This window comes from Coregonus clupeaformis, chromosome 5, assembly GCF_020615455.1.
Source record: "Coregonus clupeaformis isolate EN_2021a chromosome 5, ASM2061545v1, whole genome shotgun sequence".
Taxonomy (NCBI): domain Eukaryota; kingdom Metazoa; phylum Chordata; class Actinopteri; order Salmoniformes; family Salmonidae; genus Coregonus; species Coregonus clupeaformis.
In genome coordinates this window covers 18,948,427-18,972,251 of record NC_059196.1, presented here as the reverse complement: position 1 = coordinate 18,972,251, position 23,825 = coordinate 18,948,427, and the positions used below count along the sequence as shown (strand labels likewise).

General features: G+C 45.2%; 1 long non-coding RNA gene across 1 annotated transcript; it reads left to right on the top strand.

Annotated features, from left to right (window-relative positions):
• Positions 1-17,306: 17,306 nt before the first annotated feature.
• Positions 17,307-20,906, top strand: LOC121567077. Its single transcript, XR_006658787.1, has 3 exons — positions 17,307-17,526; positions 18,552-19,567; positions 19,949-20,906. It is a non-coding gene; the product is annotated as an uncharacterized LOC121567077 (long non-coding RNA).
• Positions 20,907-23,825: the final 2,919 nt, after the last annotated feature.

Below are 23,825 nucleotides of genomic sequence, written 5' to 3'. Positions count from 1 at the left end.
TTTAGGGAGAGAGAGAGAAAGAGACAGAGGTGGGACCAAGCCACTATTATTCGAGTCACAAGCAAGGTTCAAATCACAAGGTCTGTGTATCAAATCGAGTCCGAAGTATGACGGGTCAAGACTCGAGTCAAGTCCAAGTCGTGTATTCTAAAAGCAAGTCAAGTCGAGCCGATGTGCCCTTTAGCAAGGCACCAACATCTAAATGATTTTTGGTCCAGGGGCGCTGCACTGTGGCTGACCCAGTATTCCAAGACGGGTTTGAAAGCAAAAGACACATTTTCGTCATCTGAAAGGAAAATATAAGTATTCTTCTTCTTTGCTGAAACTGTGGATGCAGGGACTTAAAGTCCATGAGATCAACGGTATAGTATCATGCATATTTTGAAACTACAGGACTATTGACTGTGTCTATTTTGTAAATCTACTTGTATATTTTGTATGATAGGGCACTTTCACCATTGGATCACTAAGACCTGTCAATAACGCTACATTCTGACCACGTCAACCTGCCTTGTCTTCTGCTGATTTCATGCCCTTACGACTGCTACAAGGTCCATATTTTACAATTACATACAGTACCAGTCAAAAGTTTGGACACACCTACTCATTCAAGGGTTTTTATGAAATAACACATATGGAATCATGTAGTAACCAAAAAAGTGTTAAACAAATCAAAATACATTTTATATTTGAGATTCTTCAAAGTAGCCACCCTTTGCCTTGATGGCAGCTTTGCACACTCTTGGCATTCTCTCAACCAGCTTCACCTGGAATGGTTTTCCAACAGTCTTGAAGGAGATCCCACAAATGCTGAGCAATTGTTGGCTGCTTTTCCTTCACTCTGCCATCCGACTCATCCCAAACCTTCTCAATTGGGTTGAGGTCGGGGATTGTGGAGGCCAGGTCATCTGCAGCACTCCATCACTCTCCTTCTTGATAAAATAGCCCTTACACAGCCTGGATTTCTAATAATCTTCTCTGCCTATATTTCTTTAAGGTAGCCTCATATGATATTATATGCCCATGCATAACAGCCTTAAATGCCTCCCACAAAGTGGAGTCGGATACATCAGCAGTATCATTCTGGGACATACAGTGGGGAAAAAATGTATTTAGTCAGCCACCAATTGTGCAAGTTCTCCCACTTAAAAAGATGAGAGAGGCCTGTAATTTTCATCATAGGTACACGTCAACTATGACAGACAAAATGAGAAAAAAAATCCAGAAAATCACATTGTAGGATTTTTAATGAATTTATTTGCAAATTATGGTGGAAAATAAGTATTTGGTCAATAACAAAAGTTTCTCAATACTTTGTTATATACCCTTTGTTGGCAATGACACAGGTCAAACGTTTTCTGTAAGTCTTCACAAGGTTTTCACACACTGTTGCTGGTATTTTGGCCCATTCCTCCATGCAGATCTCCTCTAGAGCAGTGATGTTTTGGGGCTGTCGCTGGGCAACACAGACTTTCAACTCCCTCCAATGATTTTCTATGGTGTTGAGATCTGGAGACTGGCTAGGCCACTCCAGGACCTTGAAATGCTTCTTACGAAGCCACTCCTTCGTTGCCCGGGCGGTGTGTTTGGGATCATTGTCATGCTGAAAGACCCAGCCACGTTTCATCTTCAATACCCTTGCTGATGGAAGGAGGTTTTCACTCAAAATCTCACGATACATGGCCCCATTCATTCTTTCCTTTACACGGATCAGTCGTCCTGGTCCCTTTGCAGAAAAACAGCCCCAAAGCATGATGTTTCCACCCCCATGCTTCACAGTAGGTATGGTGTTCTTTGGATGCAACTCAGCATTCTTTGTCCTCCAAACACGACGAGTTGAGTCTTTACCAAAAAGTTATATTTTGGTTTCATCTGACCATATGACATTCTCCCAATCCTCTTCTGGATCATCCAAATGCACTCTAGCAATCTTCAGACGGGACATGTACTGGCTTAAGCAGGGGGACACGTCTGGCACTGCAGGATTTGAGTCCCTGGCGGCGTAGTGTGTTACTGATGGTAGGCTTTGTTACTTTGATCCCAGCTCTCTGCAGGTCATTCACTAGGTCCCCCCGTGTGGTTCTGGGATTTTTGCTCACCGTTCTTGTGATCATTTTGACCCCACGGGGTGAGATCTTGCGTGGAGCCCCAGATCGAGGGGAGATTATCAGTGGTCTTGTATGTCTTCCATTTCCTAATAATTGCTCCCACAGTTGATTTCTTCAAACCAAGCTGCTTACCTATTGCAGATTCAGTCTTCCCAGCCTGGTGCAGGTCTACAATTTTGTTTCTGGTGTCCTTTGACAGCTCTTTGGTCTTGGCCATAGTGGAGTTTGGAGTGTGACTGTTTGAGGTTGTGGACAGGTGTCTTTTATACTGATAACAAGTTCAAACAGGTGCCATTAATACAGGTAACGAGTGGAGGACAGAGGAGCCTCTTAAAGAAGAAGTTACAGGTCTGTGAGAGCCAGAAATCTTGCTTGTTTGTAGGTGACCAAATACTTATTTCCCACCATAATTTGCAAATAAATTCATTAAAAATCCTACAATGTGATTTTCTGGAATTTCTTTCTCTCAATTTGTCTGTCATAGTTGACGTGTACCTATGATGAAAATTACAGGCCTCTCTCATCTTTTTAAGTGGGAGAACTTGCACAATTGGTGGCTGACTAAATACTTTTTTTCCCCACTGTAGTATCATTAGAATGAGTAGGAAATCACTATTCAATACGTTTTATTTTATTTTAGCAGACGCTCTTATCCAGAGCGACTTACAGTTAGTGAGTGCATACATTATTTTTTATTTATTTTTCATACCCCCTGTGGGAATCGAACCCACAACCCTGGCGTTGCAAACGCCATGCTCTACTAACTGAGCTACATCCCTGCCGGCCATTCCCTCCCCTACCCTGGGCCAATTGTGCGCCGCCCCATGGGTCTCCCGGTCGTGGCCGGCTACGACAGAGCCTGGATTCGAACCAGGATCACTAGTGCCTTAGACCACTGCACCACTCGGGAGCAAAGTCTGGAGGAACATTGTTTCTATAAAAGAATGAATGCACGATGGAGGGGATTTGTTTTCACATGGACTTATAGCTTGTTACTTCAGAGGCAAAATTGTTGATATCCAGACAATATATACATTGATGTATTATCAGGGAACAATCTTCACAAAATAAGGCAATTGATATGTTATTAACTTGAGGTCTGAAATAAGGTACGAAATAATTGGAATGTTAATTCCCACCTTGGGGGGTCAAAGGTCATACAGCACCTGTATGCATTTTGGGGTATATTGATGAGACAGAATGGGCAGCATTGGGATGTGCTTTATTATCACATGGTACCCCAAGATGAAAACTAAACCAAACTTCCCACAGAACAAGGAGACCCATTGGAAAAGTTTCATAGTCATCATAGATTTAGTGTAAAATCAGTCATAGCAGCCTGAACTGAATAGATTTTTCAAAGCCATGGATGAATAAATAATTGGTGTAATAAGACCAATAAAGACTGAAAATGTGTTACTGTGAGGAATATGCTAAAAGTTAGCCCAGAGATGTGTGTTACAGTATATGTATTTAGCAAAATATTACCAGAACGTCTGCTTAATTACTATAATATAAATGTAATAATGGTAGAAATATTACAAAACGCCGAAAATAAGGTCAGGTTAAGATTGTCACGGTTTCGGCCGAGGCTGCCCCTCCTCCTGGTTCGGGCAGGCTTCGGCGGTCGTCGTCCCCGGAGTACTAGCTGCCACCGATCTATGTTTCATGTTCGTTTGGTTTTGTCTTGATGTTGTACACCTGTGTCTTGTTAGTCCTCGTTAGTGTCCTATTTAGTTCTCGTTGTGTGTGTTTGTCTTTGTGTGTGATTGCTCTTCTGTTTTGTGTTGGAGCTACGTACTTCCCTCCAGTGTTTTGGAGAGGTTTTTCGCACATGTTAGTGCGCCGTTTGATTGACGCCTGTGTGCGCTGTTATTTCGCCTTCGGGCTTATTGTGCTTATTTTCTACGTGAATATTGCACTAAAGTCTTTTGGACTGAGCTTCTGCGTCCTGCGCTTGATTCATGCACCACACCCACCTTCAGCACCCCTTGACAAAGATGGGCTTAGGAGATCTTATACGTTTTCTTCTATGAGATAATGTCAGTCATTTAACATGACCTTTATAAATTATGAAGCCTTTGTGTGCTTTATATGCTTTTTATCAATACATAAATGATACAAAAATCACAAAATGTGACATTAGCTGATGAAGATTATCTCATAGAACAAAACGTATATAATATTTCCTAAGCCTGTATTTATCAAATAAGTCATTTTCGGCGATAATCAACAACCCCTACAAAAACGCCATTCATTGCCCCATAGGCTGTCGAACGAACCGGTCGCTCCTACCAAGTGGCGTGGCGAGAAGCTGTCTCCGCACCACGTGCTCTCACCACTGGTGTCCCCCAGGGCTCAGTTCTAGGCCCTCTCCTATTCTCCCTATACACCAAGTCACTTGGCTCTGTCATATCCTCACATGGCCTCTCCTATCATTGCTACGCTGACGATACACAACTAATCTTCTCCTTTCCCCTGTCACACCCTGGCTCTGGGGACTCTATATGTTGAGCCAGGGTGTGTAAGTTCTATGTGTTTATGTTCTATGGTGTAATTCTATGGGTGCTATTTCTATGTTGGCCAGAGTGGCTCCCAATCAGAGGCAACGAGTGTCAGCTGTTGCTGGTTGTCTCTGATTGGGAGCCATATTTAAACAGTCTGTGTCCCGTAGTGTTTGTGGGATCTTGTTTCTAGTTGGTTTGTGTTAGACCGTGAACTGTCACGTTATCGTTTTGTTTATTTTGTCGTATAATCGCTAAATAAAGAGTATGTTTGCCTGCAACGCTGCGCCTTGGTCCTCCTCTGTTCCCGACGATCGTGACAGAAGATCCCACCAAGACAGGACCAAGCAGCGTGAAGAGGAGAGAGGATGGACCTGGGATCAGTGGAGTAGGAGTCTCGACTGGGCCCAGCCAAGTGAAGAGCAGAGAGGTTGGACTATGGAGCAGTGGATTAAGAGTCTCGACTGGGCCAAGCCAAGTGAAGAGCAGAGTGGCTGGACTTTGGAGCAGTGGGGTGAGAGTCTGGCGAGAACTAGGGAGGCCTGGTCCACGGGGAGGAGAGACACCCAGACATTTTTTAGGGGGGGGCTCACGACGTGGACGTCGGGGCAGCAGGAGGCCGCGATAGAGCGGTCCAGCGGGTTGGCAGAGGAGGCCGCCAGGTTACGGGGGCCACTGGTATTAAAGGGGAGGGAAAGTGTAGAGGCACGGCGAGAGGTACTGGGGTGTGTTACCAGTCCGGTCCGGCCCGTTCCTGATCCCCGCGTAGGGCCAGTGGTGTGTGTCCCCAGAACGGTCCGGCCTGTTCCTGTTCCTCGCATCGAGCCTGTGGTGCGCGTCGCCAGCCCGGCCCGGCCTGTTCCTGCTCCCCGCATCGAGCCTGTGGTGCGCGTCGCCAGCCCGGTCCGGCCTGTTCCTGCTCCCCGCATCGAGCCTGTGGTGCGCGTCGCCAGCCCGGTCCGGCCTGTTCCTGCTCCCCGCACCAAGCTTATGGTGCGCGTCGCCAGCCCGGCCCGGCCTGTTCCTGCTCCCCGCACCAAGCCTATGGTGCGCGTCGCCAGCCCGGCCCGGCCTGTTCCTGCTCCCCACACCAAGCCTAGGGTGCGCGTCGCCAGCCCGGCCCGGCCTGTTCCTGCTCCTCGCACCAAGCCTAGGGTGCGCGTCGCCAGCCCGGCCCGTCCTGTTCCTGCTCCTCGCACCAAGCCTATGGTGCGCGTCGCCAGCCCGGCCCGGTCCATTCCTGCTCTCCCCACCAAGTCAGTGGTGCGCTTCGTCAGCCCGGCTCTGCCTGTTCCTGCTCCCCACACCAAGCCAGTGGTGTGCGTCGCCAGCCCAGTCCGGCCTGTTCCTGCCCCCCGCACCAAGCCTATGGTGCGCGTCGCCAGCCCGGCCCGGTCCATTCCTGCTCTCCCCACCAAGTTAGTGGTGCTCTTCGTCAGCCCGGCTCGGCCTGTTCCTGCTCCCCACACCAAGCCAGTGGTGTGCGTCGTCAGTCCGGCACAGCCCGTGCCTGTTCCACCGGTGCCTGGTCCGGTGCCGGTCAGCTGCTCCACGTCGGAGCTAGAGCAATCCGCTCCACCAGTGTTCAGTCCAGCTCCGGCCAGCAGGGCCAGACCGGACCAGGGGTACTGTGGGGGGTTAGAGAAGGAGTGGGGATCATGCCCAGAGCCGGATCCGCCTCCAAGGCGGAGTGCCCACCCAGCCCTCCCCTGGTTTGTTTTGTTGAGGCGCGGTCGCAGTCCGCGCCTTTGGGGGGGGGTACTGTCACACCCTGGCTCTGGGGACTCTATATGTTGAGCCAGGGTGTGTAAGTTCTATGTGTTTATGTTCTATGGTGTAATTCTATGGGTGCTAAGAGTCTCGACTGGGCCAAGCCAAGTCGACTGGGCCAAGCCAAGCCAAGATTAAGAGTCTCGACTGGGCCAAGCCAAGTGAAGAGCAGAGTGGCTGGACTTTGGAGCAGTGGGGTGAGAGTCTGGCGAGAACTAGGGAGGCCTGGTCCACGGGGAGGAGAGACACCCAGAAATGTTTTAGGGGGGGCTCACGACGTGGACGTCGGGGCAGCAGGAGGCCGCGATAGAGCGGTCCAGCGGGTTGGCAGAGGAGGCCGCCAGGTTACGGGGGCCACTGGTATTAAAGGGGAGGGAAAGTGTAGAGGCACGGCGAGAGGTACTGGGGTGTGTTACCAGTCCGGTCCGGCCCGTTCCTGATCCCTGCGTAGGGCCAGTGGTGTGTGTCCCCTACAGTCTGTGTCCCGTAGTGTTTGTGGGATCTTGTTTCTAGTTGGTTTGTGTTAGACCGTGAACTGTCACGTTATCGTTTTGTTTATTTTGTCGTATAATCGCTAAATAAAGAGTATGTTTGCCTGCAACGCTGCGCCTTGGTCCTCCTCTGTTCATTTACATTATATTTTAGTCATTTAGCAGACGCTCTTATCCAGAGCGACTTACAGTTAGTGAATACATATTTTTTTTTATACTGGCCCCCCGTGGGAATCGAACCCACATCCCTGGCGTTGCAAACGCCATGCTCTATCAACTGAGCTACATCCCTGTTCCCGACGATCGTGACATCCCCCTTCTGATAACCAGGTGGCGAATCGCATCTCTGCATGTCTGGCAGACATATCAGTATGGATGACGGATCACCACCTCAAGCTGAACCTTGGCAAGACGGAGCTGCTCTTCCTCCCGGGGAAGGACTGCCCGTTCCATGATCTCGCCATCACGGTTGACAACTCCGTTGTGTCCTCCTCCCAGAGTGCGAAGAGCCTTGGCGTGACCCTGGACAACACCCTGTCGTTCTCCGCTAACATCAAGGCGGTGACCCGATCCTGCAGGTTCATGCTCTACAACATTCGGAGAGTACGACCCTGCCTTACACAGGAAGCGGCACAGGTCCTAATCCAGGCACTTGTCATCTCCCGTCTGGATTACTGCAACTCGCTGTTGGCTGGGCTCCCTGCCCGTGCCATTAAACCCCTACAACTCATCCAGAATGCCGCAGCCCGTCTGGTGTTCAACCTTCCCAAGTTCTCTCACGTCACCCCCGCTCCTCCGCACACTCCACTGGCTTCCAGTTGAAGCTCGCATCTGTTACAAGACCATGGTGCTTGCCTATGGAGCTGTGAGGGGAACGGCACCTCTGTACCTTCAGGCTCTGATCAGTCCCTACACCCAAACGAGGGCATTGCGTTCATCCACCTCTGGCCTGCTGGCTCCCCTTCCTATGTGGAAGCATAGTTCCCGCTCAGCCCAGTCAAAACTGTTCGCTGCTCTGGCACCCCAATGGTGGAACAAGCTCCCTCACGACGCCAGGACAGCGGAGTCACTCACCACCTTCCGGAGACATTTGAAACCCCACCTCTTTAAGGAATACCTGGGATAGGATAAAGTAATCCTTCTACCCCCCTTAAAAATAAAAATAAAAAAATAAAATTTGTAAAGTGGTTAACCCACTGGCTATAGGGTAAATGCACCAATTTGTAAGTCGCTCTGGATAAGAGCGTCTGCTAAATGACGTAAATGTAAATGTAAAATGAGTTAGTGCCTACAAAAAGATGCCATTACTATTTCTCTCTATAGCTGGGACAGGGAGCTGGCTGGATGTAGTGGCGCCCCCTGGTGGCCGTGGGTGGGAGTAAAGACCCCTCCGGGGGTTGGCCCCCCCTCACTGGGCCCCCTCCCCCCATTTCCTTGGTCCTTGGGGCAGGGAGCTGGCTGGATGAAGTGGCGAAGGTCAGCCCCCCCTTTTCGGGGGTTGGCTCCCGCTCCCTGGGTCTGTCCCAGCCCTCTCTAGGGTGTATTTAGTGGCGCCCCTTGGTGGCCACGGGCAGGGGTTGGGCCCTCTCTCAGGCAGTCGGCCCCCCCTCCCTGGGTTGGCCCATCCCTCTCTGGCCGTTTCCCCCACTCTTCTTGGAACAGAGAGCAGGGTGGATGTAGTGGTGTCGCCTGGTGGTCGAGGGCAGGAGGTCGGCCCCCCTCTCCGGGGGACACCCCCACCGTCCCTGGGTCGGCCCCAACCCTCTCTGACCCTCTCCCCCATCTTGCTGGTGCAGGGAGCTGGCTGGATGTAGTAGCACCCCCTGGTGGCCATGGGCGGGGGTCGGCCCCCCCTCTCCGGGTGTTAGCCCCCCTCTCCCTGGGTAGGCCCCATCCCTCTCTGGCCCTCTCCCGATCTCCCTAGTACAGGGAGCTGGCTGGATGTAGTGGCGCCGCCTTGCAGCCTTGGCAGCGGGCGGAGATCGGGCACCCTCTCTGGGGGTCGGCCCCCCTTCCCTGAGTTGGCCCCACCCCTCTCCGGTCTTCTCTCCCCCTTTTCCTGTGGCAGGGAGCTGGCTGGATGTAGTGGCGCCCCCTGGTGGCTGCTGGCGGGGGTCGGCCCCCCTCTCTGGGGGACGGCCCCCTCTCCCTTGGTCAACCTCAGCCCTCTCCCCTCTTCTTCCTGGTGCAGGAAGCTGGCTGGATGGACTGGTGGCCATGGGCCAGGCCCCCCTCCCTAGGTCAGCCTCTGCCCTCTCTGACCCTCTCCCCCAATATCCCTAGGGAAGGGAGCTGGCTGGATGTGGTGGTGCCCCCTGGTGGCCTTGTCCGGGCATTGGCCCCCGCCCCCGCCCCCGCCCCCGGTGGTCGGCCCACCCAGTCTCTGGAGCGAGACTCTAGACAGAGTCTCTGGGTTAGAGTGTTAACATCACCTGTAAATGTATACTGGACAGGTGTAAAGAACATGTGTAAAAATGACCATAACAAGCATTCTAATCCACTGTAAATGCACACTAAACAGGTGTAATGAACACATGTAGAAATGACCATAACAAACGTTCTAATCACCTTTTAAATGCACACTAAACAGGTGTAGTGAACATGTGTAAAAATGACCATAACAAGTGTTCGAATCACCTGTAAACGCACACTGGACAGGTGAAAAAATGACGTGTACAGAAAATGACATTTGACACACATGCGCCGAATACAACAGGTGCAGACATTACAGTGAAATGCTTACTTACAGCCCTTAACCAACAGTGCATTTATTTAAGTAGAATAAAACAAAAAAGTGTTGAGAAAAAAAGAGCAGAAGTAAAATAAAATAACAGTAGGGAGGCTATATATACAGGGGGGTACCGGTGCAGAGTCAATGTGCGGGGGCACCGGCTAGTTGAGGTAGTTGAAGTAATATGTACATGTGGGTAGAGTTAAAGTGACTATGCATAAATAATTAACAGAGTAGCAGCAGCGTAAAAAGATGGGGTGGGGGGGCAGTGCAAATAGTCCGGGTAGCCATGATTAGCTGTTCAGGAGTTTTATGGCTTGGGGGTAGAAGCTGTTGAGAAGTCTTTTGGACCTAGACTTGGCACTCCGGTACCGCTTGCCGTGCGGTAGCAGAGAGAACAGTCTATGACTAGGGTGGCTGGAGTCTTTTTTGAGGGCCTTCCTCTGACACCGCCTGGTATAGAGGTCCTGGATGGCAGGAAGCTTGGCCCCAGTGATGTACTGGGCCGTACGCACTACCCTCTGTAGTGCCTTGCGGTCGGAGGCCAAGCAGTTGCCATACCAGGCGGTGATGCAACCAGTCAGGATGCTCTCGATGGTGCAGCTGTATAATTTTTTGAGGATCTGAGGACCCCTCATTTCAGTCTCCTGAGGGGGAATAGGCTTTGTCGTGCCCTCTTCACTACTGTCTTGGTGTGTTTGGACCATGATAGTTTGTTGGTGATGTGCCGGATCTTGGGTATTCGTCACTGGTTTCTTGGACGTACCAGGATTGGGTGAGGGCGGTGCTCAAACTGCTTCACTTCGACGGATGATAAACCACCCCATACAGAACCAATCAGTTGATATAATCGAGATATGAATCAGACAGTTTGGCGCCGCCTGACCCAGTAGTTGGTCAGAAGGTTCAAATCAACGTTTCATATCGTGGTGTAGATGTACTGTATTGACAATGACACAATAACGCAAGATCACATTTCCAGCTTGGCCGACAATCAGACCTCCCTTGCCCGCCATAGGAAGCAAAATGGTCATTAACAAATAATAAGTGAGCATTGCATTTACACTGAACGAGCTCCGGCAACTCGTGGCCCAGCTGGCTGCTGGCTCACCCGATTAGACAACAATCACCACATTGCTAGCCAGGGGGCGCGTTGCAGGTTGACATGGGTGCATTCATTGCTAGGCTGCGGTTGCAAGTCGAAACGGGTGCGTTCCAGGTGGACTTCATTGCTTCTTAATTTATGGGTGTATTACAACGTTTGGATAGTTAACATAACAGATTGACATAATTAGTTCAGATTATTTGATGATTTATTGGCCACTATTTTTCATTTTTGTACTAATCCCAAATCACTATTGGAGGGCTTACCACCTCTGTTCCTGTACAGTCGTGGTCAAAAGTTTTGAGAATGACACAAATACTAATTTTCACAAAGTCTGCTGCCTCAGTTTTGTTGATGGCAATTTAAATATACTCCAGAATGTCATGAAGAGTGATCAGATGAATTGTAATTAATTGCAAAGTCCTTATTTGCCATGAAAATGACCTTAATCCCCCAAAAACATTTCCACTGCATTTCAGCCCTGCCACAAAAGGACCAGCTGCCATCATGTCAGTGATTCTCTCGTTAACACAGGTGAGAGTGTTGACGAGGACAAGGCTGGAGATCACTCTGTCATGCTGATTGAGTTAGAATAACAGACTGGAAGCTTTAAAAGGAGGGTGGTGCTTGAAATCATTGTTCTTCCTCTGTTAACCATGGTTACAGTGAGGGAAAAAAGTATTTGATCCCTTGCTGATTTTGTACGTTTGCCCACTGACAAAGAAATGATCAGTCTATAATTTTAATGGTAGGTTTATTTGAACAGTGAGAGACAGAATAACAATAAAAAAAATCCAGAAAAACGCAAGTCAAAAATGTTATAAATTGATTTGCATTTTAATGAGGGAAATAAGTATTTTACCCCCTCTCAATCAGAAAGATTTCTGGCTCCCAGGTGTCTTTTATACAGGTAACGAGCTGAGATTAAGAGCACACTCTTAAAGGGAGTGCTCCTAATCTCAGTTTGTTACCTGTATAAAAGACACCTGTCCACAGAAGCAATCAATCAATCAGATTCCAAACTCTCCACCATGGCCAAGACCAAAGAGCTCTCCAAGGATGTCAGGGACAAGATTGTAGACCCTACACAAGGCTGGAATGGGCTACAAGACCATCGCCAAGCAGCTTGGTGAGAAGGTGACAACAGTTGGTGCGATTATTCGCAAATGGAAGAAACACAAAATAACTGTCAATCTTCCTCGGCCTGGGGCTCCATGCAAGATCTCACCTCGTGGAGTTGCAATGATCATGAGAACGGTGAGGAATCAGCCCAGAACTACACAGGAGGATCTTGTCAATGATCTCAAGGCAGCTGGGACCATAGTCACCAAGAAAACAATTGGTAACACATTACGCCGTGAAGGACTGAAATCCTGCAGCGCCCACTGCTTCCCCCTGCTCAAGAAAGCACATATACAGGCCCGTCTGAAGTTTGCCAATGAACATCTGAATGATTCAGAGGAGAACTGGGTGAAAGTGTTGTGGTCAGATGAGACCAAAATCGAGCTCTTTGGCATCAACTCAACTCGCCGTGTTTGGAGGAGGAGGAATGCTACCTATGACCCCAAGAACACCATCCCCACCGTCAAACATGGAGGTGGAAACATTATGCTTTGGGGGTGTTTTTCTGCTAAGGGGCTAGGACAACTTCACTGCATCAAAGGGACGATGGACGGGGCCATGTACCGTCAAATCTTGGGTGAGAACCTCCTTCCCTCAGCCAGGGCATTGAAAATGGGTAGTGGATGGGTATTCCAGTATGACAATGACCCAAAACACACGGCCAAGGCAACAAAGGAGTGGCTCAAGAAGAAGCACATTAAGGTCCTGGAGTGGCCTAGCCAGTTTCCAGACCTTAATCCCATAGAAAATCTGTGGAGGGAGCTGAAGGTTCAAGTTGCCAAACGTCAGCCTCGAAACCTTAATGACTTGGAGAAGATCTGCAAAGAGGAGTGGGACAAAATCCCTCCTGAGATGTGTGCAAACCTGGTGGCCAACTACAAGAAATGTCTGACCTCTGTGAATGCCAACAAGGGTTTTGCCACCAAGTACTAAGTCATGTTTTGCAGAGGGCTCAAATACTTATTTCCCTCAATAAAATGCTAATCAATTTATAACATTTTTGACATGCGTTTTTCTGGATTTTTGTTTTGTTATTCTGTCTCTCACTGTTCAAATAAACCTACCATTAAAATTATAGACTGATCATGTCTTTGTCAGGGGGCAAATGTACAAAATCAGCAGGGGATCAAATACTTTTTTCCCTCACTGTACCTGCAAGGAAACACGTGCCGTCATCATTGCTTTGCACAAAAAGGGCTTCACAGGCAAGGGTATTGCTGCTAGTAAGATTGCACCTAAATCAACCATTTATCGGATCATCAAGAACTTCAAGGAGAGAGGTTCAATTGTTGTGAAGAAGGCATTAGGGCGCCCAAGAAAGTCCAGCAAGCGCCAGGACCGTCTCCTAAAGTTGATTCAGTTGCGGGATCGGGGTACCCCCAGTGCAGAGCTTGCTCAGGAATGGCAGCAGGCAGGTGTGAGTGCATCTGCACGCACAGTGAGGCGAATACTTTTGGAGGAAGGCCTGGTGTCAAGAAGGGCAGCAAAGAAGCCACTTCTCTCCAGGAAAAAGATCAGGGACAGACTGATATTCTGCAAAAGGTCCAGGGATTGGACTGCTGAGGACTGGGGTAAAGTAACTTTCTCTGATGAATCCCCTTTCCGATTGTTTGGGGCATCCGGAAAACACCTTGTCCAGAGAAGACAAGGTGAGCGCTACCATCAGTCCTGTGTCATGCCAACAGTAAAGCATCCTGAGACCATTCATGTGTGGGGTTGCTTCTCAGCCAAGGGAGTGGGCTCACTCACAATTTTGCCTAAGAACACAGCCATGAATAAAGAATGGTACCAACACATCCTCCGAGAGCAACTTCTCTCAACCATCCAAGAACAGTTTGGTGACAACCAATGCCTTTTCCAGCATGATGGAGCACCTTGCCATAAGGCAAAAGTGATAACTAAGTGGCTCGGGGAACAAAACATCGAAAATTTGGGTCCATGACCAGGAAACTCCCCAGACCTTCATCCCATTGATAACTTGTGGTTGATCCTCAAGAGGCGGGTGGACGAACAAAAACCCACAAATTCTGACAAACTCCAAGCATTGATTATGCAAGAATGGGCTGCCATCAGTCAGGATGTGGCCCAGAAGTTAATTGACAGCATGCCAGGGCGGATTGCAGAGGTCTTGAAAAAGAAGGGTCAACACTGCAAATATTGACTCTTTGCATAAACTGAATGTAATTGTCAATAAAAAGACCCTCACAAACCTTTACAGATGCACCAATGAGAGCATCCTGTCAGGCTGTATCACGCCTTGTACGGCAACTGCACCGCCCTCAACCGCAGGGTTCTCCAGAAGGTGGTTCGGTCTGCCCAACACATCACTTGGGGCACACAGCCTGCCCTCCAGGACACCTACAGCACCCGATGTCACAGGAAGACCAAAAAGATCATCAAGGACATCAACCACCCGAGCCACGGCTTGTTTACCCCACTATCATCCAGAAGGCGAGGTCAGTACAGGTGCATCAAAGCTTGGACTGAGAGACTGAAAAAGGCCATCAGACAGGTAAATATACAGTGGGGAAAAAAAGTATTTAGTCAGCCACCAATTGTGCAAGTTCTCCCACTTAAAAAGATGAGAGAGGCCTGTAATTTTCATCATAGGTACACGTCAACTATGACAGACAAATTGAGAAAAAAAATCCAGAAAATCACATTGTAGGATTTTTAATGAATTTATTTGCAAATTATGGTGGAAAATAAGTATTTGGTCACCTACAAACAAGCAAGATTTCTGGCTCTCACAGACCTGTAACTTCTTCTTTAAGAGGCTCCTCTGTCCTCCACTCGTTACCTGTATTAATGGCACCTGTTTGAACTTGTTATCAGTATAAAAGACACCTGTCCACAACCTCAAACAGTCACACTCCAAACTCCACTATGGCCAAGACCAAAGAGCTGTCAAAGGACACCAGAAACAAAATTGTAGACCTGCACCAGGCTGGGAAGACTGAATCTGCAATAGGTAAGCAGCTTGGTTTGAAGAAATCAACTGTGGGAGCAATTATTAGGAAATGGAAGACATACAAGACCACTGATAATCTCCCTCGATCTGGGGCTCCACGCAAGATCTCACCCCGTGGGGTCAAAATGATCACAAGAACGGTGAGCAAAAATCCCAGAACCACACGGGGGGACCTAGTGAATGACCTGCAGAGAGCTGGGACCAAAGTAACAAAGCCTACCATCAGTAACACACTACGCCGCCAGGGACTCAAATCCTGCAGTGCTAGACGTGTCCCCCCTGCTTAAGCCAGTACATGTCCAGGCCCGTCTGAAGTTTGCTAGAGTGCATTTGGATGATCCAGAAGCGGATTGGGGAGAATGTCATATGGTCAGATGAAACCAAAATAGAACTTTTTGGTAAAAACTCAACTCGTCGTGTTTGGAGGACAAAGAATGCTGAGTTGCATCCAAAGAACACCATACCTACTGTGAAGCATGGGGGTGGAAACATCATGCTTTGGGGCTGTTTTTCTGCAAAGGGACCAGGACGACTGATCCGTGTAAAGGAAAGAATGAATGGGGCCATGTATCGTGAGATTTTGAGTGAAAACCTCCTTCCATCAGCAAGGGCATTGAAGATGAAACGTGGCTGGGTCTTTCAGCATGACAATGATCCCAAACACACCGCCCGGGCAACGAAGGAGTGGCTTCGTAGAAGCATTTCAATGTCCTGGAGTGGCCTAGCCAGTCTCCAGATCTCAACCCCATAGAAAATCTTTGGAGGGAGTTGAAAGTCCGTGTTGCCCAGCGCACAGCCCCAAAACATCACTGCTCTAGAGGAGATCTGCATGGAGGAATGGGCCAAAATACCAGCAACAGTGTTTGAAAACCTTGTGAAGACTTACAGAAAACGTTTGACCTGTGTCATTGGCAACAAAGGGTATATAACAAAGTATTGAGAAACTTTTGTTATTGACCAAATACTTATTTTCCACCATAATTTGCAAATAAATTCATTAAAAATCCTACAATGTGATTTTCTGGAATTCTTTTTCTCATTTTGTCTTTCATAGTTGACGTGTACCTATGATGAAAATTACAGGCCTCTCTCATCTTTTTAAGTGGGAGAACTTGCACAATTGGTGGCTGACTAAATACTTTTTTTCCCCACTGTACATCACTAGCTGGCCTCCACCCAGTACCCTGCCCTGAACTTAGTCACTGTCACTAGCCGGTTACCATCCGGTTACTCAACCCTGCACCTTAGAGGCTGCTGCCCTATGTACATAGACATGGAATCACTGGTCACTTGAATAATGTTTAAGTACAGTTTTACTCATTTCATATGTATATACTGTATTCTACTGTATTCTAGTCAATGCCAGTCAGACATTGCTCGTCCTAATATTGATATATTTCTTAATTCCATTCTTTTACTTTTAGATTTGTTTGTATTGTTGTGAATTGTTAGATACTACTGCACTGTTTCAGCTAGGAACACAAGCATTTTGCTACACCGACAATAACATCTGCTAAATATGTGTATGCGACCAATAAAATTGTATTTGATTTGCATATATCATAGCATCATGTAGACGTTAAATGTATCTCTACCAGTATAGAGTCTGATAGCGGAAATAGTTGGAATGGCTTTGTTCTAGCAGGTGTAACTGAGAAGTTGTGAACTGTCAGTGCTCTCTGAGTGGAGGGAGGTCGTGAAGAGGGTGCGATGGATGTCTTTGAGGGGTAAAATTGTGGCTTCTTATCTACATTCCATTAAAGTCACCAACCATGGCCAAAAACGTGAGGGTAGAGCTGGGGAGCAGGGTAGCAAAATATAGCCACCTGCATTGTACTCGCTCAAGCTCCTTCTCTAGCGCTTTGGTGCAACTGACAAGCTGAACATCAGCATACTCCAGCACAACATCCTTGAATACATCAGCCCTTGTAATGTTGTTATAATATTCTTATAATCCATATACTGTATATCAGCACCATGTCACCAGGTCAAATTCCTGGTACATGTAAATATTCTTGGTGAATAAAGTTTGTTCTGCTTTTACAGCCCGTTGTTACAAAGTTAGTTACAAACAGAAGCAAAATCACCATGTCAATAGCAACACAACCCAGTAACATAACAACAGTGTACCGCATCAGCCAACATATCATGGAAACAATTGTTACGGAGTCTAGTTGATAGGTAATCGACTAGTTGGACTGTTCCCCAGACTCCACGCGTAGGGATTTGTACAAGGCTTAACAAGGCTATTGAACTGAACATTGGTGTCTGTCTTTATTCCTTAATCCAACATATCATACAGAAACAACAATCTCACTAGTAAGTCCTAGCAAAAATCAGTGGAGTAGGTTTTTAGTGTGTTAATGGCTAAGGGCACAAAGCTTATACTGAAACATGCCTTATTGCATCATACTATGGCTGGATGTGAATAATGTGAAGTCAGTATCATCTGCCATGGGGCTTGCCTTGCGTGTAATCTTGTATTATGCCTTAGTGATTTCTTAGCTGATTATGGCCCACTTCTCATATGAAGTCTGTGATATGTATACTGATCCATATATAACACTGGATTAGGATATGTCTTAACAAGTGTCATTCTGTTCTTAGGACAAAGAAGATCATCAATTTTTCCTGATCAAAGAGAGGTTTTGAAAGTCTTATTTGACCAGGGAATGACCAGGAGAGGCAGCCACCAGAGCTGGACTGTCGGAGAGTGTGGTGGAGGTGAGGGTCATTAATGTTCTGTTTTGTATTCTGTGAACATCAGAAAGGGTTTTGTCTTTTTGTAATATCTCCCTGGGTTCTGGGCAAAACATTTGGCTTAGGACTACTTAGGACACTTCCTATGGCCTTACTGATGATGCACCTTTTATATAAGACATTAATTTAAAGCATCTTAACCTTGGGTGGTATGGTTCGGCAGCGTCAAGTCTCAAAGCATCCCATCACTCTACAAATCAAGAACCATCCATAAATCCAGAAAATGTTACTAAGACACACCCACTATACAACCAGTACCAACATCTGCTGTCAGGTCGAAGGTTCAAAACCCCACTCTGTAGAACAAACAGGGCACACAAGTCATTCATATCAACTAGCATCAGGTTCCTAAATCCAGGAAGACTAAACCGTAACTCACCACCTACAGTATACCTCTATCTATTTGTCTGTCTGACCTTGTCTTGTGAAGTATGTCCTGTGATATTTATGTTGTATTTAAGTGAAGTGTTGAATGTTCTGTGACGTGTTACATGTGTGCCATTATTCCCAAACAAATGCCGCTATGGAACAATTAAGTATTCATTCATCCATCGTTGTCGGGCTATTGGATTCTCAATGCACTCCCTACTCCTTTCCCTTGGCTAGCTATCAGATAATTATGACTTCAAATTCTGAAAGAATAACATGCAAATCCTGGATCCTATCCTCTGCTGTTGTGATAATAATGTTGATTCTTATGTTATTTTAACTTTTTCCAGTAGCTATTTGTGTTTTGCCTCTAGTTTCACATTGCCTGGTAAAACCCAGATTCAAAACACCCCCCACTGCCCCTCTGGTTGTGACACAATACAGATAATTCATGGTATATAAGGGCTCCTTTTCAATCATCTGCAAGATAAAACGCTGAGTTGGTGGAGCAATATTTTTGTGTCTACTCTTTTAATAAACTATTATGTGCAATTACTCTGATTTGAAAATGTGATGCTGTAGTCTTTACTATTGTGTTGTCTTCCTGTTGTTTCCTCTAGAATTGGTCAGGGAATGAAAGAAGAAAACTGTCCCAGAGTCAAGCTGTTCCTCAAAAAAAAAAACCTAAGCTCTACAAATGGAATGTGTCAGCTTACAACCTGTTTATGAGGGACCACCTTAAAGCAAAAGGTTTGTGCAGGTTTGGCTTTAATTAGCTGTTTGCAATTACAAGAGCAAGGCAGGCATTCTAGTATTGTGGACTGTATGCATTTCTCAATCGGTGTGTCTTTGATGTAGGTTCATTATTATTATTTTTAGATGAATGATCAAAGGGGTTTCTCAAGTCTAACAACAAATTCTAAAGTCTACTGACTCCATCTGACATATATTTCTACTTTGTTTCAACAAGTAAATGTTTTTGTTGTTGTTGTAATGCCTTGATAGAATAGATAGATAAAACAATGTCACTGACATTGTCATGTTTTCTGTTGTATGTCAGGATTTATGGCAGGTACACAGGGCAAAAGGCAGGTATTACCACCTGCCACAACAGCCCATTACAGTGAGGAGGCAGACAAGCTACAGGCAGGAGGTCAGGAGTTGAAGGGGAACCTGAAGGCCTTAAAAGTCAAAGATTATTTAAGACGGCTGAAATCAATGGTGGGAATATATACTGTAGGGTCACAATAGTAAATCATGAAATGTTGAAACTTTTACTTTTAAAAAGTAATGTATTTTGATTTGATAGTTGGGAGTTAGATTTGAGATACAGATTTAAGATCCAGAGAACAGGCATTTTTCTTATGAAAGGATTTCAGTCTTTTTGCCAACTCTTTTCCTATAAGCATTTTTAGGTATTGTCTTTTTTTACATATAATTTCATTTATTATTTATCTTGTTTATTTCAATATCATTTTTTGTTAGGTTATCGAGTTGGAAGGTAAGGGGGTTGACACAGCTTTCCTTGTCCACAACCCAGAGGACCTCATACCAGTCAGCACAGCCTCATCTGGGAGGGGAAAGGAATTTGTTGAGGGCCAGGATCTGATCGCCAAGTTTTCTGTACACTTTTCTGGTACACATACTTTAAACATAACTTTAGTAACACTTAACCTCAAGCATACAAATGTAGGATATTCATTTGATCACCCTGTTGCAGGAAAACTTTTCTGCAATGCAGGACATTTTTAACTTGTAGTGTATTTGAGGTTTGAAAAGGCTTCTGAAGTTTGTAATGTCCACTTAGAAATGTCAGACTTGATTTTCCCTTGCGATAAATGTATCAACCCCTGACAAAATGTCAGTTTATTATAATCCACATATCACATTTCCTGTTACTGCAGGATTATTTTCCTGCTGTAGCAAACTGACTCAAATTAAGATCCTACATCTGTACATCTATAATGCCTTTAAACACACTCATACAGCACTGTGCCTCTTTTATTGTTACATCTAGGCAAACCTGCAGCTTCACAGTCAAAGGGGTTTGACAAGGCTAGGGTGCAAGGAATACAAGCCTAATTCAACCAGTATAGTATGTACCATTTTATTTGAAATAACTATTAAAATGTACTCTGTGATTCAACAATTAAGCAAGCTTAAAACATTTTACCACTAAAATTCACAGGCAGAGTTCTGGATACAAGGCCTGACATAAACATATGTGGTAGCTGTGCCTTGTTGGTTTACATTGTTGATATTCAAGTAAGCAGATTTCTGGATCACTGGTAGAAGCTTGGAATAATGTGTACACTTGATATTCCTTCACTAAAGCCTTATTTCTGTTTCTGTTTAGATGAAGCAGGTAGACAGGGCAGAGTTCCATATATGGCTGTGGCTGCCAAGAAGGTGGTCATTGAAGTAGAGGGCATGCCAGGTGGGATAGAGTTAAAAAAGTGCAACTCAATACTAGGAAGGTGTTCCTAATGTTTTGTAAACTGTAATTGTATGTTATGTCACTGAAGTGTGTATGTTATGAATGATGCTTGGCTTAGTTCAATGCTAAATTCCAGATAAACAACAGCACTGCACCTGACTTTGCACAGCAAATGTGTACTGCATGTTAAAATAGTAAAAGATAAAATAGTAAATGTAGTCAATGACGAGCATCTTTGCTGGCATAGAAAGAGTCCGTTCAGAATTAGAAATTGGGTAAATGTGTGGAAACTCATTTACCACACTACGTAATGAATGAGGTGTTTCAGTGCAGACATTATATTAAAAACATTTTCAAAATGTACTGTGAATGTAGCCAACAAGCCAACCTGTATTTTATTACCTTACAATTGATCACTTTGTAATTGTGTCTCTGTATTTATTTTCTTCCAGTCATACACATACATCCTTGCAGTTGCAATGAACTCCATTATTGCTTAGCCACAATGAATTATTTTTTAATAAAAAATGTTATTCAACATTTTGTTGGGTGTAATTACATTGATAGATCGAGTGAACATTGGATAAGCAACACTGAACTGCACTGGTTGGGCGTGACGGAGAGAAGTTGTCACTACAAGCCTTACATCAAAGTTGCCTGAAGCTGAATGCCCTGACCAGTTATTGAAAAGAAAATCCTTGTGTCTAATTTACATAAGGTTACTGGCGTGGACCCCCCAAAAAAACACATTCTTCACATTTAGTGGCCTCCCGAGTGGCGAGGTGGTCTAAGGCATTGCATCGCAGTGCTAGCTGTGCCACTAGAGATCCTGGTTCGAATCCAAGCTCTGTCGTAGCTGGCCGCGACCGGGAGACCCATGGGGCGGCGCACAATTGGCCCAGCATCGTCCAGGGTAGGGGAGGGAATGGCCGGCAGGGATGTAGCTCAGTTGGTAGAGCATGGCGTTTGCAACGTCAAGGTTGTGGGTTCGATTCCCACGGGGGGCCAGTATGAAAAAATTACGTATGCACTAACTGTAAGTTGCTCTGGATAAGAGCGTCTGCTAAATGACGTACATTTATAAAATACCATTTAAAGTTTCATTGCAACCATGGTGTTAATTTTTACTGAAGCATATACAGTATATCAAATAACATGACAATGATCCACATCATATGGGTCAGACGGTCCTAAACCACTTTGCCCAACACGTTATATAAATAAAACTTTTAAAGGTTGGTGTGACTTGTATTATGATAGGGTCCTAAAAGCTATTAGCCGAATGGCTTAAACCATGCTTGAAACGGAGCAAGCCATTCGGCTATATGGTAAAATCATGTGGCACAAAGGAACAAGCCACAATTGAAAGTTATGGTGTAGTTTACAATGCACTGCTGGAATGGGTTGTGTGTGTATATATATATATATATATATATATATATTCGATTGACTAAATGATTGTCATCGATACACTGGGTCACATTTATTTGGATAGTCCGGATTTTCCATCTGTAGATGCTCTACTATGTGTTGATAAGCAACTGCTTGCTACGGTTAGAGTTAGGTTTAGAATAAGGGTTACAGTTAGTAGATAATTAGTTGAAATGTTAATGATAGTCCATCTGTAGATGCGCTACAGTCCATACACTGTAACCTTATTCATTTTGGCAAACAGAGAAACAAGTTATACTGTAGTAGGATGTCAATGGGATTGAGTAACATACAAAAGCATGCTTCTGGTCTCCCGGAGTGTTTTATTACTGTCATTTTCAATCACTGGTGCAATTTTTTACAAGTATGTGGTAAATTTTCACAACTATTAGCCCATAAATCAACAGATCATCAAAATGGGACATGTTTCAAAACAAGTACATTTGTAATCGACTGAGTACAACAAACATATTCACAAAGTCACTTGTTCACTGCACCAAATCAATCCAACAATTGGCATACATATTACATCTAAGTATCTATCTGCTTTTCACAATACATTATTCAAATAACTTTTGATATGGTTCTTGTAATTTGTTAAAATACATACTAAATATGACTTAATCAATTAGCTCAAAACTGATAACTAGTAAAACTAATTGTATAGTGCATACCAAAAGTAAAGTGTCTAGTTCACATATACACAGTGTACAAAACATTATGAATACCTGGGCCCAGATTCACAAAACACTTCCGGAAAAACGTAAGCTTCTAAAAATAAAATCGTTCATAACATAGTTCATAAGTGCAATTCCTCAACAATATCTTAAGATTTAATGATTTTAATGGTTTAAAATAATCAATACTGAAACTTTGAGATTAAGTTTGTTAGTGAATTAAACATGTTCAATTGCTTTCATGATATTATTCTCTCACTGCCCAGAGTTTAAGACAAGGTTTAGCTATCTTGGAATTATGAACAAATCCAATAACTTTATTTTCAAGAATCTAATTTCTTCTTAACTTTTTGCTTAAGGAGAAACATAAGAAATAGCGCAAGAACATTTTTGAGGAATAGCAACTTTGCTTAACTTTCTTCATAAGTCTATAGTTAAGGAAAAAGTGGCAGTTAAGAAGAAATTCACAAAACCTTTAGAGGTTTTTGTGAATCTCAGCCCTGCTCTTTCCATGACATACAGTAGACTGACTAGGTGAATCCAGGTGAAAGCTATGATCCCTTATTGATTTAACTTGTTAAATCCACTTAAAATCAGTGTAGATGAAGGGGAGGAGACCGTGTAGTGCCTAAAAGAAACACTTTTGCTGGTCCATGCTTGTGATGATAAAGGAATCCGCCGACACTGTACTCTGTTCACAAAGGTTTATTATAACAAAGAGTTTACAGCATCGAATTTTGGCAAACATCTGCAGATGTCTGGAAAACAGCCCGAGCCAATCTGATTAGCTATTCTTTTTATTCTATTGTTCAAGACATGCTTTTACATGACGTATTATGGTGTGATTCTAAAAACCAATCCCTAGTCTTTCTCTACTCCCCATCTCCTCTTTCCATGATCAGTAATGTTTTCCAGATGTTTCCAGCACAGTAGAGTAGAGTTACATCATTTTGCCACATCAGCAAAATCTTAGGGCCACGTTTCCTACTTTAAGCAACGGTCAGCATTTGTAGATTAAGATACTACAACCGGTTAAAGAAGGATTTCTAAGCCTTGAGACAATTGAGACTTGGATTGTGTATGTGTGCCATTCAGAGGGTGAATGGGCAAGACAAATTATTTAAGTGCCTTTGAACGGGGTATGGTAGTAGGTGCCAGGCACACCGTTTTGTGTAAAGTACGGCAACCCTGCTGGGTTTTTCACACTCAACAGTTTTACGTGTATCAAGAATGGTCCACCACCCAAAGGACATCCAGCCAACTTGACACAACAGTGGGAAGCATTGGAGTCAACATGGGTCAGCATCCCTGTGGAACGCTTTCGACACATTGTAGAGTCCATGCCCTGA